This window comes from Mercenaria mercenaria, chromosome 9, assembly GCF_021730395.1.
Source record: "Mercenaria mercenaria strain notata chromosome 9, MADL_Memer_1, whole genome shotgun sequence".
Taxonomy (NCBI): Eukaryota; Metazoa; Mollusca; class Bivalvia; order Venerida; family Veneridae; genus Mercenaria; species Mercenaria mercenaria.
The window spans coordinates 72,716,053-72,738,549 of NC_069369.1; the positions used below are offsets into that span (position 1 = coordinate 72,716,053).

The following is a 22,497-nucleotide window of genomic DNA, read 5'->3' on the forward strand; positions in this document are numbered from 1 at the left end:
GTAAAGAAAGAATAGTTTATTTTCAATGAAATATCAAATAATATGGTAGGTCATTCAGTGGCCGATTAACTAAAAAATCAGGGTGTTTTTTTTTTGAGGAAAAAGCTGAAACGTGTCCGCTCAGTCAAAAGCTTGAAGCATGTACTTTTTGTAGATGTTTGTTGTAAGTTCATAGTAACATCCCGTGTAACAATGCGTCCTGGAGATATAGAACAAATTAGATTGTCAAAAAAAGTTCACAGGAAAATAAATTGGTTTGGCTATAACAAAGGGATGTTAGACGTAAAGATGAGTTGATATAGTACAGAGATAGCGGCTTGACAATGATATGAGGCAATTAGTCGTAGTAGTACAAACGCATCCTGGGAAAGCGTCACTGAATTCACAACATTGGTCACCTAAAAATTAAGAGAAATTAATAAGAGAAATGAGATCGTTTGGATGTCAATGTCCTCATAAGTTAAAAACCTGCTTTTGTCAGGAAAGTGGAATAGCATTCGAAAACATTAAATGTCAACATAAGCTTTTTCTCACCTAATTAGGTTATTACTATATTGTTTTGCTCACAAGGTTCATACTGCGACGTAGAATTACAAACTCCCGTGCTCTGAGACAGGGCTCTGACTGGTGCTTATAGGCATGTTTTAATAAATCTACTTTTATAAATAAAGCTACTTTTATCACTATACTAAATTTTCCAGCCATTTATACCACTCAACAACAAAGGTGTGTCATAAGACAAAATACCCAACTTGCTACCCACTTGTAAATATGTTTGTCAGCAATTAAAGCATGGCATTTGTATGGCATGAAAAACACGTGGACGTTTAAAATTAATGAGAAATTTTAGTCTCTTTCTGTGGTCAGCCATGCGTGTCTAGTAAATTGTTAATGCACATCCTTTCTAAGATAAATTTTTCAGGATTTGACACGGATGGAATTTTATCATTTTTTTTTTTGAAAATCTTAGACGAAGCTGTAATTTTAGTTTTTTTCCTTCGCTACTTAAATATAAATTGCCGTATAACATGTTTATCAGACGCTTCCAAATATTATTTCTGTATATGAATGTTTCGTGTTTCAGGTCATTGGTAATGTTTTCATTCCAGTGGCATATTGCTAAACTTGTTCTAACAGAATAATGGGAATCTCCAAAAGTGCTTCTATGTTTATCATGGGATTTGTTTAAAGTGTTATTGAAAGATTCAACAAGTGCCGAGACCATCTCATAAACAGAATTTTCGGCGTGCTTATAAACATCCATCTTTTTGACTGCATTCAAAAGTAACTGCTCTGCAAAAGACGATGTGATGATTTGTCTGCTAGGAATATAATTGGGATCTTTAAGGTAGCGTGACTCTGAAAAACAATTTGTATGTATATGTTTATAATGTTGAACTATATTATCCAAGTAAGATCTTAATAACATAGCGTAACCATTGCATCTTTTCATTGCAAAGTTAATGTGTGTTTTTAACGGGTTTCATTATAGACCATGTTTTACCTTCACGGCACTAAGCGCCGCAGGATATAGTCTTCAATTGTTTTTCAACAGAGACAGACGCATGCCACGTGTCATTTTGGTTGACAGTTGCCTGTTGGTTTTCGCGAACATACTTATTTATAGATGCGTTACGATCATGAACAAATCTAACTTTGATATTATTTCTGGAAAATTTACTGTAGATTTTCTTTGTTCCAGTTAACTCGTGCCGCTGAGCACAAGGGTCATCTGCACGGCGAATAATCTCATTCACTACCACTTTGCGAGTTTTTATAACCCATGCAAATAACATCTGTATATTTAGAATGTTTCCTTGTGGAATGCCGAACGTCTGTAATAATGTCAATTGTATCACTGCTGTTTAGTTCCTGTGTAAGAGCTGTAGCGCTAGGTGCAGCTCTTTCAGATTCAATATACAGACTGAAATCATTCATGTACTCATTTGTTTTTCTAGGTGATGAAGCTCCTATACCAATAGTATCATTTAAGCGATTCATTTTTGATGGCAAAATACCACTGGTAATAAACCCATGTAAAAGATGAAGAGTCACCAAGTTCTGTTTGGAAGGTCTAGCGATGCTTTCCACATATACTTTGAAAGGCATTGCTTACATGAAATTTTATAAAGAATACCATGTCCATTTTTATTTGCAACTGTTATGGATAATTCACATGAACAAAGTAAAGTGTGATGCTTGGTTATTTTCAAGAGACTCATAAGAGCTGTCTCACTTGTAACTATTATATCCTCCCCTGTTCTCGATAATGAACAGCTTTGGTCAAGTTCAAAGTTTGTTCCTTCCATGCGTTGCATGTACTGAGGTACTGTCAAATTTTAAATATTTAGGAAATTACATTTTTTAACTCCTGAACGAAGTGCACATTGAATATCACAAAGATTTGTCTTCAGTTTATTAAATTCCATGATATCTCCATATAGACTTAGGCTGAATTTTCGCTTGCGTTCCATTTTATACTAAATATAACACACCACTTCTTATTGCTACCTAAGTAAATATACAATGGTAAACATTTGTTTATACACAACATATAACGGTATATATCACTGTACACATGTGTACATGTGTTGAAATATTTTACAAGTAGAAATGGCTAATAAACAAATTTTCATGGAAGTTACGGCTGAGCAGGAAGAAGAGATTTTAGACTTCATTAATCCTAAAAATTGGGATATACGAGTAACACTTCATGATCAGCATACTGATGCAGGTATTAAAACATTTACTTAATCTTTAATTTTTGTAATATAATTTTAAGGCGTCAATAGTTATTAGAGTGTGGCCTTGCAACTACATATTAGTCTGTAACTGTAAGTGTTTGCTAAAAATAGCTATATATGGTGGCTGATTTCTGCCATCTCGTTCTGGCATGTTGGCGCGTTTGCATGGCGCCAGAACGCCAGGAAGACAATTATACGCGCCAAGACGACAGAATACATATTTGTCATCTTGGCGCGTTCATTTAGCGTTCTTGTGTGTTTGCGCCCCCGCCTATAAGCCAGGACAACAACACTAACGCGCCAATACACCATTTTGAAGGCGCCAGAACGACAAATGTTTGTGTCGTACCGTTGTTCTGGCACGCCAGAACGCCAGGACGACAAATGAACGCGGCAAGACGACAAATATGGATTATGTCGTCTTGGCACGTATAATTGTCGCCCTGGCGCATAGCCACCATAGCTATACCGTCATACCGATTATCTGTTTTTTACGGTATGCAATATATGAAAGGTTATGCACTATATTCGATATAAAATGTAGTTTAAGAGTATACTAGTGAATATCTGTCTTTAAAACATTGTCATGACGTCACTCCTTTGTTCTCGCTGTACTGTATTTTTAATATTGGACTGCTTTCAATGGGACTTAGTTCAGTATTTTCCACGTGGAGTCCAATATTATTTTAATATTGGACTGTGTATTTAATATTGGACTGCACGAGGAAAACGATTTATATACAAAATCAATGTCTTCGTGTAGTCCAATATTTATCAATACATGTAGCGTAATTCCATATAGAAATATTGTAATCAAATGAAAGCAGTCCAATAAAATGACACAGTACTGATAATAAAAGGGAAAATTAATATCAAAATTAAATTTTATGTATAGATCTAGATGCAAAATTTTAAAAATAGCATTATACATATATGTATTCTGCATGCGTCAACGTAGTCTTACTCCTTAAACGACGTTTCCCTAGAGCAATAATTTCTTCCAGTTTTAAAAATTGTGCAAGAATTTATTTCTCTCTATTAAAAAAGCAGTTTTATAAGACTAATCATGATAGTTCTTTTAGGCCGTACTGTCAATAGCCTTTATGATTTTGTTGAAAGACGCACAAAGTGTCAACCAAAGTGCTCGCCCTTCGGGAAGCATAAAAATAATAGTAATACTAATTTGCGATATACGAAAATTAGGTGAAGCATTGCATCATCGTATACATGGCTCATATTTTGTTATGTCACATTCCACATTTCCCGTATTTATCCGTTCATCTGTACATAGAAAAAACTAAACAAATGCTTACACGTTAATGTTCATGTAAACCCCTGAAAATGATATGAGCCGCGCCGTGGGAAAACGAACAGAGTGCGTTTGCGACTAGCATGGATCAAGATTAGCCTGCGCATCCACGTAGTCTGGGCAGGATTCATACTGTTCGATAACAGTTTGTCTAATGGCATTAGGCTTTGAAAGCGAACAGCATGGATCCTGGCCAGACTGCGCAGGCTGGTCGCAAAAACCAATATGTTGGTTTTCTTATGGTGCAGCTCATAGATTTGTTGGGTATTGACAGTTACAGTTTATGTTTATTTAAGTATTACATCCGTATTGAAAAAAAAACTGTAAAAAAAAACAGGATGTTCATTTAAAAAAAAATAAACGTTTATTGCACCCTACGTAGAATAAATTGCCTTTATTTCTTGTATTTGAAGCCAGTGTGAAGCATTTGCTCACATTTGTTCAGTCTGTGAGATGGCCTATTCGGAAAGAAAAAGGAACTGCAATTAAGGGACACATGTACTTGCATGAACCTTAGTTTTGTCGAAATATCTTTTAATTTTGTACTCGTATATTCTATTTCATTCTATGCTATTTTATGAAATACTGAGATTTTAGTGAAAATAAATCTAATAGATTCAAAGTGAATGATATTAAATATATTTTTCAGTATTTCAGTTGGGACTACATTAAACATCCGTTGTAATAATAACAACATAAATACGAGTAGCTTCGAGTGCATCAATAAAAATCATACTGAAAGCAAGTTTTCCTTAGTTTTCTGCATCCGCCTCGCCACTATGCGTCTAAAGGAACGAAAATAATATGATTTGGACTTACCAGTAGCTGTATCCGATAATATATTAAAATGTCTGTTCTGTAAGTCTTCTTGCACTAAATTTGAAGATTTTCGGGCAAGTTCATGTACAACCCAACAAAAACTGTCATTGAACTAATAAATCACAACAGTATATTGTCAGGCGTGTAAACAAACAACCCATTTTCTCATTCAGTGCACATGCAGCATTCATTTTCTCCAGCTGTCCGATTTCAACTATACTTTCAGTGAAACATTATCATAATCCGCCATACCCTTGTAATTTTTAACACAAAGAAAGTTTCCTTGTACACATTTAAATAAAAAAACATAATCACTTTATCCTAGCCATGAATTAAAATAAATCCTTTCTAAAATGTCACAAAATTTATCTCCTCCCGCCGCCACTCATGAGAATACTACTGCTTATTCCGTACATCAGTGTACATGTGTAAACACAATTAACAGCATCACGAGAATCCCGGGCTAACGAAAGTCCAATATCACGAAGGCGAGAAACCCGAGAAAAGCGCAGTCGTGCATTATGAGAAAAACGTGCGTAAAATTGTCATGAGGATCTACAGGGTATTTCATAATCATATAGCAACTTTTATTAAATGCATTAATGTGAATAAAAACCGAATTAATTCAAGAATATTTTACGTCAATGGTTTATACGTAATTTTTTATAGGTTATGTCATAAAAACCGTGAATGTTTTAAGTAAGATATAAGCCTCAAACGATCCAATATGTAGAATACTGGACGGTCCTCAGCGCTAACGCGCTTCGGACAGTCCAGTATTTTACATATTGGATCGTTTTCGTCTTATATCCTATACAGACACAGGATTTAATAACCACATCTTTGTTCATTTCTCTGGGATCCGCATAATTTTCATACATGTGTAAGAAAGCAAATGTTTTGCAGGTAATACGGATGGGAACAATGATGATGTCCGTCCAATGGAAAGACATTTAGCTAATGAAGAGGAATGTCCCTACTGCCTTTGCGCACCATGCGTCACAAATGAACGCAATAAGCAAATCTGGTGACCGGACAGTTACAGTCCTCCAGATTCTAGGAATTCTTGCTTAAGAAAGCCAATTTATCAGCGCTTTTGGGGAATGCTGTACAACTGCGGCGCATGGGCGGACCCAAGATATCTCCATAAGAAATCCACTGACCGAAAGGGAGACATCACATGGCACAGACGAGAACTTATGCCACAGTGTGTTATTGAACGTTGCAGAGAATGGTTCCCAAATTAACCAAAACAGCCATATATGGGCCACAAGTAGAACTGACAGTTCAATAAATGATATACATTGTAACACAATAAATTCAGAAAATATTTATCTTATCTCTTATGAGGTATTGTATATAGGAATACCCTGTGTCTTGGCCTCAATTTATACCCTCACTCTATTTTAACAGGTGTTACTGTTCATAGTCAGGATTTTCATGCTTTTTCAGTGACAGTTTAAGGTTAAAAGGTAGGACGGGAGCAGGGCTTTTATAAGCCATATGCTAAATTATATTATTGTGTAACAGGCACTTTTAAAACAGGCTCCAATTATTAAGTTTCACTAAAATAGCTTTGCCTAGGAAAACATTTACTGTAAATCTGGACATTAGAATTAATTAACTCAATCAAGATCAAATTCTGCAAGTGGCATGGGACTGATCTGAAACCAAGGAATTTGCAAAACATAATGCAATGGCTTAAATATTAGGCATATTATATAGAGCTTCATATCTGCAAAGGTCATTATGCATACTAGTAGTGCCTAAAATGGTTGTACACCAAAACAACAACAAAAAGAAAAAGAAGAGGGAAAGTGACTTGTATATATTCATGACTGAGCTAAATTCAACATTTTCCTATGTAACTTGTGCAGTTAAAAGCTTTATATAAATTTGAACCTTGGTGAGTGTTTTACTTTATTCAATTCTGCCTGACTTTTTCTTAATGTTTACCTTTACTGGCGTATGAAAGTGTATCCTGGAAAATGTCTCCTTAAAAGGTAATCGGGTTGTAAAGGGAAGTTGTCAGTCACTTGTGGAGTTAAAACATTTTCAACTGTAGGTTCATCCTTTATCAGACAAACATGGAAACGTTATAAAGTATATCCGGATTATTAAAATTGGATATCTTCTAAAGAACAATTTTGAAATGAGCCGTGCCATGAGAAAACCAACATAGTGGGTGTGCGACCAGCATGGATCCAGACCAGCCTGCGCAGTCTGGTCAGGATCCATGCTGTTCGCTTTTAAAGCCTACTGCAATTAGAGAAACCATTAGCGAACAGCATGGATCCTGACCAGACTGCGCGGATGCGCAGGCTGGTCTGGATCCATGCTGGTCGCAAACCCACTATGTTGATTTTCTCATGGCACGGCTCAAATTATTTATGTTGCATGTAAATATTTCGAAAAATCGTCGAAATTTTTTTATTGCATTAATAATGAACTCTGAGTAAAATTGTGATCTTTGTTTTTTGCGATTTTATCATTTGTCATTATCATTTCTGTTCAGTAAATGATGTTGTCTCACGAAGCATTGGATACCTCACGACATTTATAATGAGTAGGCCCGTTTTAACAGTCAGATAAACCACAGGACATGTCATGAAAATTAATTCAAATTTTAAAATTTTAACGCAAATTAGCTTTTGGAACAAATTTAAAGATATTTAAAACAGGATGGTTGTAAATTTATCTAGTCACCCACGCGCGCACTTTTACATTAGGTATATCTTTGTAAATGGCATGCACGAACTTCTCATGCTTCTGTTGTATTGTAAACAATAGAAATAGGTTAGGTCCTGTAATCATTATAGACCTCATAAGCGGACTATAAGTTATTTATAGACCTCTGCCAAATAAAGGAGTCTGTAAGTAATTACATTTACCTCCCAAAACAACGAAAATTCTATATTTTAAGTAAGTCACAGTTTAATACACAGTAACTAGCTGTACTTTAAATTTCCCAGAAATTGCAAATGTTTTGTTCTGAGAAAATATTAAAAAAAAATAAGTACAAAAAAGAGAAAATGTGAAAACTATTCCACATAGAGTATCATTTATTGCAACATGCTTTAAATTCCATCCCAAGTTTAATATATCATCAAAATTTGATTATTTCTACTGAATGTTTGTTATTGACAAGGAAAACGTCAATACAATGGACATTAAAAATCTCTTTTCAAGATAGGGGTGTGATTTTTCTGCACTGCACTAATAGCTATCCCTGGTAATTTCTTTTCTATTTTCATTTTTGGAATTTGTGCTGGACATGCAAAATTTGAATTTATCTATTTATTTATTTGGGTTTTACGGCGCTCCAACACAGAATATTTAAGACGTAAATATAGCTCTTGCACACTATTCTTGTTAATATCTACTTATAACTTATGTTGCATTGTACCCTGAACAAGTAGTATAAATCGATAAAGGGAGATAATTTTACAACCTTATAAGATAGAGCTACAACTATTGTATGTTGCACGCCCCCTAATGGTATCTATCATTTTTTAACCTGTTTAGTAGTTTTGGACATATTTGGTACTTATAAACTAAAATTGTTCAAATTTCAATAGAATAATGAGATTTCTTGAATTAAATTAATGTTACCATAGAAACGAATCCCGTATCTTATATATCTAAATGTAAAACGAACAAATTACTTACATTAGAAATAAAATGTTCTGAAGCTACATCAATCGAGAAAGATAACTTTAATTAATATTTTTCTAAGAAATTTCGATAAAAAGCAAGAAATAAAATATTTTAAACATCTCTGTTTTCATGGTTACTTTAAACGTTAAGATAAATAGGGTACCTTGTAAAATGTTTAGTTTCTGCTAATAATATTATAAGATTATTTCACTGATGGTAGGTGCAGATGGGATGAAATGTTTTGGCGGTAACGAGGCTCTGTCGAGTTACCGCGTAAACAGTAACACGAGAGTCGGATATTTCTATCTGCACTTACCACCAGCAATTAAATCTTTTTCTTGCATATCATATTCAACAAATAATAGTCAAAATAAATTACAAAATGACTTTCTTATAGCACTCTTTTCTTGCAATAGAGCATTAACGAAGCGCGGGAACTTTACATACATTAACAGAAAGTACGTCATGACGTGGTAAAAACCGACGCAACGTAATAGTTCCGGTTTTGTTTTATCATCTGCAGTGACACGTTATGTTTTTATCCGTAAAATAACGTTTTTCGAATCGGCAAATATATTGTAAGGAACAAAGAGGGACTATCGAGGTATTTGATTTTTATCCGATTTTACATAAAAAAACCATTATTATTACTACGCAGATCTGCTACAAAGATGTAGTTCGTTATACGTCATTTGGAGAACGAGAGTCATCTTACAGGAGATTTCCAGAATACCAGATATTTTCCGTGCCGGTCATTAACAGAATGGCACTGAAGCCTTCGTAAAACCCGTTATCATACATAGTTGTTTAAAAATTAGGGAAAATGCGTTACCATGGAAACACGAACTCCGCGACATATACATTTAAAACTTACGTTAGAAAGCTAACGCGCATACTAATAAAACTTATAAACCTATCAACCACGCAGACTTCTACGGATAACAGTGAAACCAAAATTCACTGAAAAGAGTTAAATATCCATATTTTCCTCCTTTCAATATGAAATACCTTTTCAAATCTTGATAAAAATTGTACTTGAAGGGACAGAGATAAATGAACTTGTGGAGTTTCCACTTTTTCTATTTTTGCTATTGTAGCGGCTAGAACATTAAATTGCACGAAATACAATAGATTGCTACGGTTCAACTAATTTGAATTTACCTTGGTAACAAGGTATACTACCTCCTATTACCTCCTGTTTAATCTTATTCTGATATTTAAAGCATAGATTTCCAGTGCGCCGAGCGCTCCTACCTTCGGTCGGTACGCAGCAGATTTACATATCTTTAGAAAAGGTTCCGGGATGTTTTCGAGCATTTACTACACATGAGTACCCATAAATAGTAACAAACTTATGCAAGAATTCATTTGTTATCGTAGAGCTTAATCATGTGCTTGACATTATCATTATTTCCGCGAAGAAAACGAAAAATACGTCAAGACGTTTTATGGAGACAAAACTGCTAATTATTCACTTTTTATTTTATTATCTGAAGCGTAACGTCATGCAGTTTTCGTGAAGAAACATTTTCAATCCAAAGCCATACCATAAGCAACAAAGTACAACAGTATATATTTTTATACAGTTGCATGTACTCGAAATTATATAAAGGCTGAAAGTTATTGTCAGCAGATGCTACATGTACATGTAGTACCCACACAGATGACATACTAAACTTTTCCAACACGTATTAAATAGGTAAATACATTGTGACCTATACTTATTAGATTTACTTATGAAAACACTCTTTAACTGAACTGATACAATAAAGGAGAGATACAGGTAATTCGAAAGAGATTCAAAGGTTTATGTTAATGAGTTAATTCAGCGTTCCATTCGATTTCCTGGCTCATATGACGTAAACATTGAGTCATATACATTTTATCAAAACTGCAGTCATACATAAAAAAACAAAGGCCTAGTAATTTACTGAAGGGTTCAGTTTAGTTCACTGATAGACATATATTATATGTATGATATTCAATGTTTACAAAATATGTGTTCAGTGTTCAAATTGCAGCTTTCTTGAACAGAAAGATGAAGGAAATGCTAAACTTTATAAGAGCTGCAAAGATGGGCATGTATCAAAATTCTGGTTTTTGTCAAGAAAATATTTGACACAGGTCTTATACTCAAATGTTATGGTTATCCGTAGAGACACTGTTGTAGCATGACACAATATTTCCTCACTAACTTGGAAGGAAGAATATTTGCTAAATCTAACTGACACATTTTAGACTGTGTAGTAAAACTTTCTATATTTATTTCTGTTTGGAATGCATGTAATTCTTTTTTCTATACTTCAAAGCTTTGTAACACTAAGCAAACATCTTTTAGAAAAAGTGGAAACCACAGATCGCTCAACACGACAAAAACGAAAATGTTGCAGGCTCGGTTTGATTGAGTCTGTTCATGGACGGTAGTGGAAATTCATGCTACCGTCCACGCCCTCTAGCCCCGGGTTGAGCAGAACTCAACATTTACACATGATACAAGTACAAAAAAAAACAATTTGGAGACAACAGCAAATGTGTTCATACGGTGGTGCACATGGAACCTTTAATGATACACTAGCGTGTAATTCCATGAAACGCGGCGTATGGTCCTCAGATAAAATAATGGGTATGCCCTAAACGAGAAAACAATGGGCAGAACTAAATAAACTAGAATTTAGAAATGAGGTTATGGAGTCTGCATATCACGTGAACTGCCAAAAGACAAACTTATAAAGCAGGCACCGTAGGGGTGATTATACAATACCCAAAGCTATGAAAGCGGGAGTATTGGAACCACCCAGGCCGAAATGTTCAAACTGAAGGACTAAACAGTACCAATTACACGACATAAAAGTCGTGCTGAACGATCGGAGAAGATCGAACTATAACAGCCCTGATTGAATGTACGGCCGCCACACACATTTTCATTAGCCATTTTAGAAATGGAACTGCATATACTATATCTTGGTTATAAAACTCATTGAACAGGCGTTTTCTGAAATGTGGATATAAGTTACGATTGATTTCATATATATCTAACATCATTGTTTCTGTTTTCAAGATGAATATTTTAAAATAAATTATAAGTCTCTGAGGTTATTATGGTTGATCCTCACCGTTGTTCCAAATATTTCGCGTATACAAGCAAAAAAAAATCCTTGAGAATAATATCCTATCTGCAGTATGATGCTCTGCAAGGTCACTCTAATTGTGATGGTCTGCAATATGATATCATGTGTCTGAACCCCATAAAGAAATAAAATACTATTTTATGTTCAATTACATGATTTCTTTCCATTAATAATGACAAGATGAATGTTCATTTAATGTTAAAATTTACGAACTTTAAAACTCTGATTAAAAAGTACACGAATTTCAGTTAGTGTCTGGGACAATAAATACTATGCAAATGTCGCACCTATGTTTGCTTTATTAACCCATTTTGAACGAGGACGTCGTTCTAGACTCATACTTAAATAGTTATGCAGACATTGTAAAAGCCTATCATAGTTGAATTAAGACAATTTATAATACTAGTATGCAGCTTCCAGATGAATGCAAACGGTTCTTTTTATTTTAAAGACACGATGAAAGATACTTCAGTTCAATGATCACTTGTTAATAATAAAACAAATTCAAACCAAACCCTGACCCATTTTAAGCCCTATCCGGTACCAGTATCCTAGCAATATCCAAAACGAAGCATTGCCTTTAAAATGCTGGTGACAAAGTACGCATTAGAAAAATTGACGTTATTAACCTTTAGCATGCTAGATAAAATGTCGTCTGCTGGAAATGTCGTCTGCTAAAATTGTAAAGTTCATTCAATTTGCTCCAAAATTGGAAGAAATATTGTCAGAGAAGCAAACAGCTTGGAACCTGATCAGACGCCGATTTAATCGGCGTCTGATCTGGTTCCAAGCTGTTTGCAAAGGCTGTTACATTCGCCTGCAGCAGGCTAAGGGTTAAAGACAACGCTGCAGTCATCTTAAGCTATTATATTCAATGACACTGCTTTTTAAACTACCTTTAGTTACCGAACGATTTTTGATATAGAGGATATTTGATTCAATGTAAGATTGTAACAACTTTCACGTGCAATATATTTACGAGAGTGAAAATAAAAGATATGGTGTTCATGAGAGAACGATATTTGATCGCACATTAAAAAATCTTTCTATCTCCTGTTTTGTCTAAATTTACCAATTTAATAGCTTCTTGTCAGTGAAAAATATATTTGATATTGTTCACTGTGAAAATACCAGATACATTTCACTCTTGCTTCGATAATTTGCTGAAAAACATGTAATTATGATTACTTATATCTTTAAGTGATGCGATGATAGAAAGTCAGATGTTCATTTGTACAACCTTTCCCACGTGCTTTCTTAATCATTATGTAAAGATATGTTTATCCATTCCATATCGGAATATTTGACTCGTATTAACGTCTTATCTGTGTTTGTTTTTAGGCGCCGCCGTTTGTTTTCACTGAATATGCAAATTAAGCATATCTCCCTGGACCAATGAAAACTCGCCCTATCGTCTATGGAAAAAAACGCGCGGGAAAGCCAGTAGAAAAAATAACATGTTATGTCTGTGCCGATTAGTCGGAATCGTGGTATTCCAGGTTCATATTCTCAGATGTAAAATATTGTTTGGTTCACATGGAAGCTATTTCTTCTTTTTTTAAAGTTCTGAATTAACAAGTTTACAACTGTTACAGGAGATTAAAGGTTGGTGTTGCTCATTTATTGTTAGAATTCTGCCTTAACTGATCCGCGAAAATAATGTTTAAATTATATCTAAATACATTATGTTGTCGACTCGACAGAGCGAGGCAGAGAAGCAAAAACACAATTTTACTTGGCCTAGGTAACGCGAAAACATCGTGACCTGTCATGAAATGACATAACAGTAAACCTTTATTTAAAGACTTTGACAAGTTGAGGCCCGTCTGCTAAAATAACATTAAAGCGCACCAGAGTATTGTGTTGTGACTATTCAACTGCATAGAAAATCAAGGCTTTATTGTACAGACACAACTAAAGAAGTGGGCCTCAAATACCCCGGGTTAAATCCTAACAGTAAATATCACAGTTTTAAGCCGGGCAAGAAAAGCATGTATAAGTACCACTGGGTTTTTGAATATACCAAACTAATGTCTTTAATGTAAATGCGCCGTTTATATTTTTAAAGACATTTCTTGTTATCTCTAACAGTCCTGCGATACTTGTGGATAATTCCAACTGGATCTAATATTATATTAGATATTTATTCAATAAAGCTGTAAGAAGATCCTTTGGAAGCATAGAAGACAGCCCAGCAAATCAACAGCAGAGTCGGTTTGATTGAGTCTGTTCAGAGGAGATACTTCCCTCAGCACCGGCTAAGGCGAACCTCTATTAAAGTAAAATTGAGTTGACACAATGCTCTCAAAGTAAAATAAAATATAACAAAAAAAAGAATTTAAGTACGAAAAACTTTTCACAGACGCCAAGCATTAAGATATTGTTATTATCAATCATCTGCTTTGTATGAATGCTTTATACACAATATTAGAAAATTAGTATGTTGCACGTGCACAATGAGTTATTTTGTACTTAGTCTCGCAGTTAGAAATCTTACTACCTACAAAAACATTTATGTCATACTGCGTGGATTTGTAAGCTAGAATTAAACTTAAATTGCAAGAAACTAAATATCGCTTCAAAAACAAAGTATGCAGTCAGGAGCATCAAAGCCCTAATGCCACAAAAATAGGATTTGTTATCAAAACAACGAAAGTATCGCCTGTTAAATTCAAGTCTTAAACATGATCCAAATTCGTGTAATTTATTTTTGATAGCATTTATTGAAACAATTATGTAAATCCATACCTTCTTCCACGATTGTTTGGCCACACAATACCACCATTTTCATTTTAAGACCAAACCCACTTGCCTTTAGAATGACCTCATATTGACAGCATAATCATCCAAAAATACATGAATTTTATATGAGAAGGATCACTTCATACGATTCCACGTACATTGTAACAGAAGTTACACGCAATATTACACGTAAAATTTGATATTATCATTTGACTGCAGCGGTTTTGTAGTGTAAAAATGAACTGAGGATTTTTAATGATTTAACAACAATGTAACTATTTTCAAATAATTTTTTAGAATAACTTGTAACATATTTCTTGTTGTATTCATAACAATACAAGTGTCTAATAACCGGTTTGAGCTACCCAGTGGTGGTTTTGCCACTGACCGTTCCAAGGCGGTGCCCCACTGTTTTTCCTTATTTGTTCGTTTTTGCTTTGTGTGAAAGTATGTGTTGGTGTGTTAGCTTTGTGTGAGGGTGCGTTCGCGTTGTTGGTTAACGTTTGGGGAGGTTGCGTTTTTGGAACGTGGTTTTCCCTATTCGATATTTCCCTTGTTTCTATTAAAGTATATAATATTTTACTATTACACGTAAAATTTAATATTACCATTGACTGCAGCGGATTTGTAGCGGATAATTGATTTGTAAAAATATATTATTATAGAATATAGTTACGCAAGGGAAACAACCTGCTTTGTACTTTTCATTTGGTTTGGTTTGGTTTGGGTTTTACGGAGCACCAACACAGTATAGGTTATATGGCGCCAAACAGTATAACCTATACTGTGTTGGTGCGCCATCAAACCGAAACCAAACCAAACCAAATGAAAAGTGAACGTTACTTGTTGATTTCACAATTTTCTTTCGTTTGTTTGAAGAAGTTATGGGACAGGAGTCTTTGTGTTACTGTCAATTCAGGGTGAATCAATAATTCTTATAACGTTTCAAATATAACATTATTGTTTTTGATTTTCATATATTTCTATAGACATTTGTTGTATACTTTGACAGATAGCTTTCTCCCTGTTGTATTATCAACCTTTGTGAAAGTATGGTTGTTCAAACCGAATCTGCTCTTACTGTTCTTATTTGCGCTCTCTATTTTCACAGGATGTTATTATAATACTTCATTAGCTATAAAGTCTCTTTTCTTGGACTCTGTGTTATCATCTTTCAATGTATCTTTATACTAGAAGTCTCTTTGTGGGTATATTTACGGGTAGGATTCAGTTTTGTACAGATACAGATTAATATACATTTAATTGACATTTTTGTATGTGAAAGGTTCAGAACATTATCGACAATTTAGCTCATAATTATGGCGACTTTTCCTGCTTTAAATGGTAAAATACCTAAGGTGACCACCCGGACATCAATCTAGGCACAATCAGGCACAGATCTTTCGTAAGCCACTTGATGACTTCCTCACATGAAGATTTCTTCACCCGAAGCAAATTGTAAAAGACGAAACAATAACGTTATACTTAGAAAAATAATTTTACACTCGCCATTAACATTAGCATTGAAATTATCCTGATAGAAATGTAAAAGCACCAAGTCGGTGATACTCTTTAAGAAAAGAAACACAATCTAGCAGGTAAATTTTACCCCATACACCTTCCCACAATATTAACGGATAAATTGGTCCTTCCCACAAAATTAACTAACGAATTGGTATCTATTTTGTTTCTTTAAAAACTGTCACAGAGATATCAGATCTGCTAAACATTATTTTATACTTCTTGCATCTTAATGATTGTTTTTTCTTTACCAACTGAGAACATGAAATTCTTGTAAATCTCATTCTCATCCATCAGATGTTCGTCAAAGTTCATCCGGGGAACCACGGTAGACCTCTGGTATGCGAGAATGGTAAATCTCAAAAGAGCAGTTTCACGGTGCATTTGCACCTACATAGAACATGACTAAGAGACTAAGGACCTACACATATCGTGGACCAGATCTGCAGTCCATGACAGATAAAATGGATTGTTTCAACATTTTGAATGTAAAATACAATTTTGAAATCTGTATTTAAAAAAAAAAAAAACAACATGCGGGCTAAGATGCTCGTAAAAACATTTGTTTTCGTCTTTAATTAATATTTTTGAAAACAGTTTTTAGGAGTTTATGAAATATGCGGCACATTTGCTATGAAATTAGCGGCACAGCAAATGTTTATGAAATTATAATTGAAGATTAAAAGTCTTTATGATTGTAGATGTTTTGAGAACGAAAGAAGATTTTAATTACTTTGATTCTAGTTTAGTTAAACCTTTTTTTCAAATCATCTGCCAACACGAACTATACTTCTATTTCAGTTGTGTTGATTAACAAAGTAAGGGTTTCGTGTGATTTTCCCTGTACGAGAAGCTTCAAAATAATTTTAAAATAGATTATGTGATTTCAAGTACAATTTTGATTTATGGTTCTCCGATAAAACATGGTTTACTAGACAATTCCGAAACATCTCGTGCAAAACACAATTTTCTGAGATAAATAATCAGAAAACCTGATTAGTAATTGCTTTTGCAAAGTCTATTTTGCATAAACAACGGGCATTTTAGAAAAAAAATGTACTATTGTTTTTACCTAAAATTCACTCTCTTCGTGTTTGAATTCATCAATGTCGTCTGCTAGAAATCTTGCCAACAAAAACATGGAGAGGAAAAACACACTCAGGGACAAATTATTACAACTGCATCTCAAACAAAATTTTCCTGACCGATTTATAGTTCGACTACGAAAAGTCTTATTTACTTTTTCGTAGTCGAACTATAAGTCGGTAGTTGTAGATATGTTTGTAAATTGATAATCAATATTATCCCGCCACAATCACAGATCATTCTGCGTGTTTGGCGGCTAGATTTACAACTGTCTGGGAAAAAATACTACGTACTTTTAAGTCGATATTCTCAGAATTGGCTTCAAACCAAGTCTGCAACACTTTCGTTTTGTCGTGTTGAGCGACCTGTGGAGTTTCCACTGTTTTTTAGCAATATCATAATCAGAACTGATATTGCAATTTTGTTGTTATCTGGAAATTGTACATGAAGACAGCTATACACTGTATTCAAATAGACAATTGTATGACCATAAAATAAAATACTATAGTATTACATTTTTCCTAACGTTTCTATTTTTCGAGGTTCCTTCTGAGCCCGCAAAGGCATCCTCATATAACGTACAAATACATGCGTACAGATTATAGGACGCTTTTAACCAAACAAGATTTAACAGCCTTTAAGAATAGAATTAAAAGTAAAAAAAAAGGTTTTTTAATGAAAAATTAAATATGGTAGGTCATTCAGTGACAGATTAACGCAAACATCAGCTCTTTACAGGATAAAGCTGTAATGTGTCCGCTCAGTCAAGTTCAATACTTGTACATTTTAGACGGTTGTAGTAAGCTAATTGAAATTTTCTGTGTAACAACGCGTCTGGGAGATATAGAACAATTCAGTTTGTCAAAAAAGATCACAGGAACATTGTCGACTAGGAACAATATGAAAGCGATGTGAAAGGTAAAGATGAATTGATACAGTACAGAGATAGCGTCGTTGTAGTACAAACACATCCTGGGAAAGCATCACTGAATTTGCAACATTGTTTACCTAAAAATAAAAGAAATTAACGAGGGAAATGACCTTTGTAGGGTAATATCTCAATAAGTTAAAAACCTGCTTTTGTCAGGAAAGTGTAGAAGCATTTAAAAACAATAAATGTCAACATAACCTATTTCCTTTTAGGTAATTACTATATTGTTATGTTCAGAAAGTTCATACAACGGCGTAAAATATAAATTTATTAGAACAAACCTCCAATTGAATCAGCTAATGCTGTCAAAGAGAGCTTTGCTTGGTGATTATTAAATGCATATTTTTATAAAGCTACGTTTACAACTATACCAAAAACATATTAGTTCTGCAACATCATAAAGAAGGATTATTATTCTTGAATTCTGCTGTTTCTCTCCTCATCATTCTATCATTATGCAAAAAGTGTTTAACTCATTTTTGTCTAGTTGCAAAGGCATAAAACAAATTTAAATTAGAAAAAAAGAAAAAAAAAAAGAGTTATTGTTGTAGTACTATCCGCTTTCATTCGCAGAATATAATTATGACAAATTATAGTTTGTCACTGACCTATTAGCATGACCTTCAGATGATTTAATTTTGATAATCGGGTATAAAGTAGTAAATAAATTGCTACATGTTCTATGTACAATTAACAGTCCTGAGAGAGCTGTAACACATAGCTAGGTCCATTTACAAACAATACTAGCCTTGTGTTCTTGTATGACCTATAAACCACAAAAACACCACGGAAAATAGGGGTCATGTATATTCTAACTGACAGGTCAACAATATGGAATATCTTCCAAACTGACAGTACAATGTGGGTATAAACACATGTGTAATAAGGTTTGTTTACATTTCTATTAATGCAACAACAAAAAAAAAAACTCCTTGACAATGTTTGGCTTATATAAAACATGAAAATGCCACTTTAACTGGGGAAAATTGAGAATTTTTCATTCTTCAATTATCCGACTTGCCTGGAAGGGCAGCTTGATTATCAATTTAGTACTATTGTACCTATAAGAAAAAGTGGCTTTCTATAATAGTGCCAATTTCATTTATGTGGTAACAGTAGCGTAATTGCATGAAAAATACTCGTGTCAGCTTGAATAAATCATTTTTCAAATTTAATGGCATTTTCAGTAACGCGTGTCAATGCGGTACATTTCCTCAAAAGTAGTTGTCACAACATAACTTTTAACAACTGCACCTAGTTAAAGCTTAGTTTTAGCCCCATTCTTACTGAAATTTGTAAGCAAATAACACACAATTAAATATACAAACTGTCAACTCTGGTAGCTATGAATGGGTAACAATTAGGCTCTGAATATGCATTTTTGAAGCAACTACACCAAACACAGAGAAAATGTTTTTATTGTTTTATTTTTTAACAATTTTGCAGCAAATTGCAATGCAATGTTCATTTTCTATCAAAATCTGACTACAATAGTCCATTTATACCTATATCTGGACAAATCTCATTTTTTGCCAATGTTGTTGTTATAGAGTATACAGTGGTAAATAAATTTGCTATATGTTCTATAAACAATTAACAATCTTCTGAGACCTGTAACACATTTAAATCAAAGCCTTGAAATGTCTGATAGCTGCGGGATTTTTATAGATTGATTTTCTGTTTAAATGCCAGTCTATGAATATACATGAATGAGAAACAAATACAAATTTAATTGGTCTCATATCTAAGATGAACTCTGCCTGACCCAGCTTGTGATGTAACTATGGACTGGAGTACCTTATCAGTGATAGATCTTATATAATCTAAATGATCAGTGCGAGTGGATATAGGCTGAATATGAACTGCTTGTTCATTGATAATTCATCCGCATTGTTAATGAAGGGGACTATTTTGTGTAGCACATGAACATCCTTTGGATGTGATTCGGAAACAAATAAAGATGCTATGATTGTCAGAAATACACTTTAACTTTGGTAGCGGGATGAACCCGCAACCAAAAATGAATTACTAGCTTTGCATTCTTAAATGACCTATAAACCACAACCAAACACCAAGAAATGTATGACTCATGTATCTTCTCATTTTCGTTTTTGTCGTGTTGAGCGACCTGTGAAGTTTCCACTTTTCTCTATTTTATTATCACAGCAGCGTTGTTTGTGCCGTGTGGCGGCCGTAAAAAGTCTCCCCGTACATTCAATCAGGGCTGTTATATTTCGATCTTCTCAGATCGTTCAGCACGACTTTTATGTCGTGTTATTGGTACTGTTTAGTTTCTCAACATGACCATTTCGGCCCGAGTGGTTCCAATACTCCCGCTTTCATAGCCTTGGGTATTGTATAATCACCCCTTGGATATGGTGTCTGCTTTTTAATTTTGTCTTTTGACAGTTCCTGTGATACGCAGGCTCCAGAACCTCAGATCCCCTTCCTAAATTCCAGTTTGTTTAGTTCTGCCCATTGTGTTCTCGTTTGGGGACCAAACGCCGCTCTTCATGGAATTACACGCTTCAACACGTGTATCATTGAAGGTTCCATGTTCACCGCCGTTTGAATACACCTGCGGATGTCTCCAAATTGCTTTTTGTATTTTTAGCATGTGTAAATGTTGAGTTCTGCTCAACCCGGGGCTAGAGGGCGTGGACGGTAGCATGCATTTCCACTACCGTCCATGAACAGGCTCAATCAAACCGAGCCTGCAACATTTTCGTTTTTGTCGTGTTGAGCGACCTGTGAAGTTTCCACTTTTCTCTATTTTATACGAAATATTTTCTCTGACAAGTCAACACTATGGAGTAACTTCCAAACAGACAGCTAAAATGTTGGTATGAACACATGTAATAAGGTTTGTTAAGATTTCTATAAATGCAAATAAATCTCCTTGAAAATGCTACTAAAATGTCAAGTATAGCTAGACAATGAAATAAAAACAGGAACTGGCTACATAAAACATAAAAATTCAACCCTAACTGGGAAAGAATTTAGGGATTTTTCTTTCCGCCATTATTCGACTAGCCCGGGAGTGCTGCTTGATCGTCTCTTTAGTACTATTGTACCTATATGACTGTCATATTGTATATGCACACTACCGTATCTGTTAAATTAGCTGCATATTTTTGATCAGTAGGTAAAAAGGTCAGGTTTCGGACCAGTACAAGTGTATGAAGTATTACCATGCAATACAAAGTCCCCTGCTGGAAGGCAATTAATGTTCTCTACTGCAGTATAACATAATGATCTGATATCTGTCAATGATGTATAAACAATATTGTATTATATATACAATATTTTATATCATAACGTTTGGATTAATATTTGCAAATATAAAAATCTACAGTTGTTGATTGCTTATAACATCTATAAATGTAGAAAAGTATTTAATTTCAATTTTGATAACATTTCATTTTTAAATTGGTGGAAAATTTGAGAAAAAATGTAATCATTATCATATTATAGGGAAGTAATTCTGAAGAAAATACACCAACAGATTTTTTAATTTGGTCCATGTGTCACATAAGCTTATATTAAAATACTCTACAAACTTGAGAGGAAAAAATCAATGTTGACTTTTGACCTTCAAGTGTGACCTTGACCTTTGAGCTTGGGATCTTGATATTGCGCATGACACATTGTCTCATTATGGAGAACATTTGTGTCAAGTAATAACAAAATCCCTTAATGGATGACAGATTTATGGACGAGACAAGAAAAAGACCCTATTGACCTTCGACCTCCGACTATGACCTTGACCTTTAAGTTAAGGATAAGAGTGATGCGCAAGACAAGTTGTGTATGGGAAACATTTGTGCCAAGTAATATTAAAACCTTTAATGGACGAGAAGAGGAATGGACGGGTCAGAAAAGAAACCTATTAACATTTGGCCTCTAAGAGTAACCATGACCTTTGAGATATGGGTCTGGATTCTCGAAATAAACATTGTCTTATCATGGGGTACATTTGTGCCAAATAATATTAAAATCCTAACATGAATTGTCGAGTTACAGACCGGACAGAAAAAGGCCCTGATTACTTTTGACCTCAAACTGTAACTTCGACCTTTGGAGTCCGGGTTTCACGTATGGCATATTGTTTCATCCAGGGAAATATTTTTGCCGAAAAACATTCAAATTTAAATTCTTTTTTTTGCAAGACAACGTTATAGACCGGACAGGAAAAAATCCCTAGTCACCTTTGATCTCCAAGTGTGACCTTGACCTTTGAGCTTGTTATTTGGGTTTTGTGCGTGATATGGCCTCTGTTTATGGGGAATATTAAAAGTAATATCAAAATCTCTTGATGTATGTCAGAGTTGTGGACCGGACATGACACAGACCCTGTTCATGCTATGTAAACATTTGAATGCCAAGTGTGACCTTTACCTCTAAGCTAGGGGTCTGAAAGTTGTACATGCCATGTTGTCTTATTATGGGGTACATTTTTGCCAAGTAATATTAAATCTCTTCATAGATTGTTGAGATACAGACCGGACGGAAAAAAGGCCCTGTTGACATTTGACCTCCAAGTGTTACCTTGACCTTTAA

General features: G+C 34.4%; 1 long non-coding RNA gene across 1 annotated transcript; it reads left to right on the forward strand.

Annotated features, from left to right (window-relative positions):
• The first annotated feature begins 1,575 nt into the window (after positions 1-1,575).
• On the forward strand, positions 1,576-6,778 carry LOC123548122 (uncharacterized). Its single transcript, XR_006685820.2, has 2 exons — positions 1,576-2,734; positions 5,779-6,778. It is a non-coding gene; the product is annotated as an uncharacterized LOC123548122 (long non-coding RNA).
• The last annotated feature ends 15,719 nt before the right edge of the window (positions 6,779-22,497 follow it).